A 6,913-nucleotide genomic window follows, 5' to 3' on the forward strand; every position below is an offset into this window, starting at 1 on the left:
TACAACAGGTCCTTTGCCAGCCCTTCCCCGTCTCTCTCCCCCCACTCACTTCCTGTCTCTGTTGTTGTGGCATTCACATTTGCTTTCTAATTATGATAAATGATTTTTTAAAAAAAACAAAAAAAAACAGGCACACCTCTACCTTCTGTTGCTTGGAATTTACCAAGTAGCACGAAGACAGAAATGAAACTAAAGCCCGATTCGCACGGGATAAATATTACCTATGCACCCCTGGTAATTCTCAATTACCCCTGGACCTCCGCGATTTTTCGGGGGGGAATTCGGACGGGATAAATAAACGTCTGTTATTTACTCAATTCACAGACATTACAAGGGAGTGCAGACGGCGCGCCTATGTAAAATTACCCCAGGACGTCTGAGTTTCGCCGAAATACAGTAAGTAATTCGCGGCGGAATTATTACCTCACAAATCGCAGACATGGCACATTCGCACAGGACTAAGAACTCAAACATTCTCTGTAATTATTACGAATTACCGGGGGTCCATAGGTAATAAAAGTCCCGTCCGAATTGGGCTATATATGATGAACAGTGAATGAAAAGCAGGGGGAAGTGTGAGATGACAGAAAATATTACTCAACATTTGGGTTTCATGTCATGGGACACATCCATCCAGCTGTATGAGGGAACTGCAGGAAGTTAGTCCCGGATGAGAGACTCATACAGTCCAGAGAAGTCCCAGTACTCCTGACTAAGGAGCACATCTGACTCAGCTGATCTCCCATTTTCCTGGAATTGGTGCAAACAGTATAATATAGGCCTGGCCCTGCCATGGCGCTAACAGCAGGGCACTCGTCTACTATGCGGCTGACCCGGGTTCGATTCCCGGCCCGGGTCCTTTGCCAGCCCTTCCCCGTCTCTCTCCCCCAACTCACTTCCCATCTCTGCTTCACTGGCCTGTCTGATAAACACTAATAAAGGCTTGTAAAGCCCCAAAAATACTTAAAAAAGAAACATATAGGCCTAATTAATATAAGCAGAATAAATAATAATATAAAAAGTATGAATACAGTAAATGGCATACAATAATGACTACCATTACATCCATCATTTAACTTTGGTCTATGTTTGAATATTCATTCAAGAATTGTTTTGATAATAAAGCATAAAAACAAACTTCCATGATTTGGATTTTCTAATTGTTGCATTGAACCATTTGCCCAAAAGTGAGAAATGAACAGGTGAAAAAGACTTTGATTAAATAAATACTCCAAAGTAATGCTGACAGGAACGGTTAAATGTTTGGTTAAACTACTTTATTTCTGTCCTTGTAATTTACAAAATGTACAAGCAGTTTAGGAAAATACTCACAGTTGCTTCTCGTTTTCAAACACAAGACCCGGAAGAGGGAAGGTAGAGACTATACGCATCAACATTAAGTAAGTCATGACAATAAACTGTCAAGACACGACAGCACACACAGACACATACTGTGAACACACACATAAACACGCACAGAGAAACAGAGACTGTGACACACACTCACACACAAAAGCAGCACCTCCTTGAAGGTTACACAGCCTAGAGTTCTACACAGAGCAGCCATTTACTAAGGTTGTTGCTGGATCTCAAATGGTACACTTGTGCACTTCGGACACCATGTTTCAGTGCGTAACTAATATGCCATATGCACTGAAACATGGACACTAAAGTGCACAAGTGCACCATTTGAGATCCAGCACATGTGTTTGATCAGGAGGAGGGACGTTCACTCACTGCAGTAAGTGCTACTTTGAAACAACTTTTAAAAATTAAGTAGTTGCATGGATCTTTTTATGTTGTTTAACAATTGCTATGTTTATGTTTATGAGTTAATAATTCAGAATTAAATAGTTTATTTAGTTTATTTTAATTTACTTTGATCCTTCATTTAATTCCGAATTAAGAGGTGTTTACATGACATTTCCAAAGCAGAATTAAGCTTTTTTCAGAATTAAAGTGAGTTAAATTCAGAATTAAAACCGTCATGTACACGTAGCAAATGTCATACCTGTACATGTTCCTATGATACTGTATGACGCAGAATTTAACGTAAAATGGCCCATGCATCTCGTGGCAGCTTCATAAAAAGTTGGTCCTATGGTTCACTTTCTTCAGTGTGTTTTTGTTTGTAAATGCAGAGGGAGCAAAAGTTCAATGAGCAAAAATTATTATTATTCATTATTGTACAAAAGAAGTAAAAGTGGACCGCAAAACGTGCTTGTTTTCCGATCTAGACCTGTGGATTTATAAAACTACAGGATAGCTCGTGCACATGTGAAGATCCTAAAGACATACAACTGACCTACGTACATACGTACAGACCTACCTAAAGCATGCAAGGATTCACTTTACTAGGTCTACCATGCAACACACACCACTCTGTACAAAGAATATAGGCTAAACAAAGACAAAAACATAAGGCAAAATACATTTCTTTGTGAAGGATTAACAGGTGTGTAGCCTAGCGAGCTAAACCTAGCGGCCACTAGGGGCATCTAGATTTCTAGGCTACCAGATGTGTGTATGCGTGTTTTAGTGTATTTGTATGCCAATAAATGACCAGAAATACTTTGGAGAGGAACAAAACTTTCTTAAGTTCTTAAATATTGAGTACATTGTGGAAACCATAGTTGTGTTGCAAAAAGAGGAAAATGTTTGTAAAGCATGCAAAGGGTTAGTACAGTAAGCAATCAAAGAATTCAGATGAAAAAATGACAACATTTACCTTCATAAATATATTTTTCTTTTTGTATTCCAGAAAATACTAACTTAACTATTGTTGGGCTCTTTTGATATTTGAATTATTTGACCTAATAATGAAAATAACCCAACTAAGAATTACCTGGAATGCAATGCTTTTTGAACATTTGAACATTTTTACATCTGAACTCATTGGCATCTGATGAATATTGTAAAAAGCACGGGTTAGTACAAGCATTTGATTGGAAAGCCATGTAACAGTACATTCTAGATCTGGGGTGAGTTTCTCAAAAGAGAACTTGTTAGCCTGTTATCAACTTCGGTAGTTGCCAATGGGAAAATGCATTGAAAACAACCAAGTAGTGAATGTAGCAAGCAACTTTGGTTTTGAGAAATTCACCCCTGATATGCAATATGGTCCCAAGCTACTTCATCGGGTACAAAATGTCAGTGTGTGTGTGTGTGTGTGTGTGTGTGTGTGTGTGTGTGTGTGTGTGTGTGTGTGTGTGTGTGTGTGTGTGTGTGTGTGTTGGCTGCTTTTTGTGTTTGAACTGCATCTAGAGCACAAAGGAAGGCAGTGCTGTCTAAGCACACACTGTAAAAGGGTGACAGGTACATGCACGTCGTACACACATGAACATAGGCACGTGCACACACACACACACGCACGCACGCACGCACACGCACACACGCACACACACACCAGTTGATCCTATTCGTTTTTTTGAGTAGGGATTAGAGGGTTGATAGGGGTAGAGTCACATGCTCATTCACAGGTGATTCCCATTGACACCAATGATGTCTTCACGGTACATAGAGTATAAGAAGGTGCACCTCAGGCTTCCATGCTGATAAAGCTGCACATTATACTGTTTAAAAACATAGGCCTACTTTAAAAGTATTCTGTTAACTCCCTTGTTCATTTTGAAACATAGCCAGGAAATGCAAGATTTTACATTGGAAATCATATCTTCTACCTTCCTGTCTTAAAGAGTGGTTATGTTGCTTCCTCCCAAAACATGCACATGTGCACATGCACAAACGAACAAACAAACAAACAAGGATGCACACACACACACACACACACGCAGACACACACACACACACGCAGACACACACACACACGCACACACACACACACGCACACGCGCAACCACGCGCACCTTTAGGAAGAGCATCTGTGCTACATCAGAGTTGAATTAGTGCATGACTCAGAGAAAAACTGGAAAAAATTAAGTAAAGAAGTCCATAATAATAATTATAATAATTACATAGAAAGCGAACAGCCCACATTTGACACAACACAACTGAATAAACCACACAGGAGCGAGATATAATATACAGTATAACAGTACATCTGCGATATGTGATGTTTAACACTTTACAGCTTAAGAAGTAAACATCGAGCTATTGTAATTTCCCAATTCCCCATTTGTTGTGATGATAAGCACTCATAATAAATGCTAAATAACAGCATAAAACAGCTGTGGGAATATGATGCTTTGAATCCCTTTATATCAGTGGTTCTCAACTGGAACAGTCTTGGGACCCACCATTTTCCACTCTCATTCGGTCGCGACCCAATTTTTTTTAGCGACACTCGAATGACTGGTTGCACGCTACTATCTCGCATAAACATTCTGATTTTATCTATGATGACAGATGACACCAGTTCAATCGCCTATCAAAATAAAAGTTGTAAATTGTTGCAGGAAAAGTTGGATTTTTAAAAAAAAAATTTAGCGAATCAATGAATTACGATTTTTTTCTTACACCACGGCTCCGCGACCCACCCATGACCCCTCCGCGACCCACTTTTGGGTCGCGACCCACCAGTTGAGAAACACTGCTTTATATGATATTCATGATAGCATTGTTCTGAGGAGTAGATGTGTGCACATCCCTCCCCAATGGATCAGGTGCAGGACAATAAAAGCAATAATCCAGGTAAAAAGGAATAAAGTCCGCAACACTGCTTGTCTTCTGCGAAAATTAATAGATGAAGACCTCAGGGTCGAAACGTTGCGTTCTTGCTATTAAATTTCATGATAGCATTGTTCTGAGGAGTAGATGTGTGCACATCCCTCCCCAATGGATTAGGTGCAGGACAATAAAAGCAATAATCCAGGTAAAAAGGAATAAAATCCTCCAACACTGCTTGTCTTCTGTGAAATTTAATAGCAAGAGTGCAACGTTTCGACCCTCAGGTCTTCATCACGTTGTGCTCTTGCTATTAAATTTCACAGAAGACAAGCAGTGTTGCTGACTTTATTATTTTTTACTTGGATCCAGGATAGGATAGCATTACCATGAATCTAATCTAGCTCACATTTGCCAAGGGCAGACCTGGATTTGTTCTATAGACACAAGTTTGTCACAGGTGTTTTGTGCTGTAAAGACCGCAGATGTGAGTTTAACTTCTGCTATGTGCTGGTGTGTACAGTATGCTTTGTGTGTGTTTTGTCTTTGTGTGTATTCTCTCCTACTGTGTATTGACTCCCTAGATGTCCAATACTCCATGTTCTCCTATTGTGCAGTGTGTCTGTCGGTCATTTGGAATGTGTAATCTGCTGTATGTTTAATCACTGTGTGCTGTTTGTCATGCACAGTCTGTCTAGAAACAGCATGGTGGGAAAACAATAGGACTCGTATGAGTCCCCGGTTCTTAGAGTGAGATGAGTGAGTCATCTCTATGAGAGTCACTCACTCGTCTAGGTCGTCAGCCAATGAGTGACTCCCATAGAGATGACGAGCGAATCTTACGAATAAGAACCACACTGCATGGAGATCTAAAAGACATTAGAAAGACTAAAACGAGAAGACATCCAGAAAAGTGTGCAGAGAAACATTCCAGTGTAGTATACTGTATACACGAAATCCAGTTTAAAAGAGAAAGAATGATGCATTACACCAGTATGCAGTATTACACCAAGTATTCGGCATCTTGCAAGTTGCATTTAAAACCATGCGACCGATTATGATATTTTAGATATTTTTGTTTGTAAAAAAGCCGCACTCCCGGATAAATTTCTTGCAGTTTTAGTACTGGGTTAGCATGGCAGACGCTGAAGAAGGCTTAGGCCGAAACGTCTGTCTGTCTGCCATGCTAACCCAGTATTAAAACTGCAAGAAATTGATCCGGGAGTGCGGCTTTTTTACTATACATGAACTTTGCTGTTTGCTCGCACCCAAAGACCTTGTAAGAAACTTTTCGGAGTTGAGCGCACTTTCTCTACTAAAACATATTTTTGTTTGTAATTAATGCACCGTACTTGATTTATATACGTTCAGACTATTAAAATATGTTCAGTGATTAGAATCTGTCGTTTTTGACACTTAAATACACGGTAATATCTATATACAAAAATATGGTTCTTTCATATAACATATCATAATAATCATAATTCTTTTCTCCTTTTCAAATCATAGCGTTGAACAAAAGTATATAAAAATAGAGTCACTACCTAACCGGAGCTGCTGAGGTCCAAATTAAAAGGTCAAGTCTCCATTTACAGTCTGCTCGATGATGTGTAAATAATTATCTAAAACCGATAAGCCCAGACAATGTTACATTTCACCTCACATTATACCAAGTTAAAATAATTAAACAACCAGTCAAAATTAAACACTGCTTGCCAGATTTTGAGTATTGACTATTTTGAGTACTTTGAGCAATGACAGCATTTGGTGTATGTACTACTGTATCGAAACGACCGTGTAAACAGTGTGAGATTGATATGGAGCCAAAGGAGGAATGTGATTGGATAAGAAGCGCTACAGAGCAGGAAGTAGGAAGTCATGTAATGGAACGGTACAGTTTAGACGGAGACAGAAGTGGGTGAAAACGCTGTCAGGTGAAAACGCCAAACAGCCATTAGGTCTATGAAGGGAAACTAGAGGTGCTTAGTTTGAATGGAATCTTGTGGAAGATGAGATCCACTACAGATAAGGTCATGCCAGAAAGTTAACTTCATTTATTTAGAGTAATACATTTTATCCAGGTTAAACCTAGCATTCACTGCAGTAAGGAGAGCCGTTAAGATTGCATGCCTTCTCTTCTCGTTCAGTAGAATGTGGAGAGTAGCATAGCTAGTCCGAACTCCAGGCCAACTATGGCCCCAAAACTGGCCCAGATGCGGAGATACAGAAATCTGCACACATACTAGAACTGGGCAATAATGGGCCCATATCTAACCTAAAGTGGGTTGTA

Source organism: Engraulis encrasicolus, chromosome 15 (genome assembly GCF_034702125.1).
Source record: "Engraulis encrasicolus isolate BLACKSEA-1 chromosome 15, IST_EnEncr_1.0, whole genome shotgun sequence".
Classification (NCBI taxonomy): domain Eukaryota; kingdom Metazoa; phylum Chordata; class Actinopteri; order Clupeiformes; family Engraulidae; genus Engraulis; species Engraulis encrasicolus.